This window comes from Haliaeetus leucocephalus, unplaced genomic scaffold (genome assembly GCF_000737465.1).
Source record: "Haliaeetus leucocephalus isolate CR32 unplaced genomic scaffold, Haliaeetus_leucocephalus-4.0 Scaffold282, whole genome shotgun sequence".
NCBI classification, from domain to species: Eukaryota; Metazoa; Chordata; class Aves; order Accipitriformes; family Accipitridae; genus Haliaeetus; species Haliaeetus leucocephalus.
In genome coordinates, this window is record NW_010972718.1 from 73,231 (window position 1) to 73,451 (window position 221).

The following is a 221-nucleotide window of genomic DNA, read 5'->3' on the forward strand; positions in this document are numbered from 1 at the left end:
GGGGGGGGTCCCCTCTTCGGAGCCCCCTCCGGGCTCCTAAATCCTCCGCGATCCGATCAATACAAGCCTCTCCGCGTCGCCGAAAGTCGGTTGCGTCCGCCGAAACCGGGAATCAGGCGAGCCGCGGCGATCCGGGAGACGGATGACAGCGGATTGCACCGGGGAAAAATCACCGCTCGGGTTCCATCTTGGCTCCCTGAGGGGAGGGAGGACGGGAACGG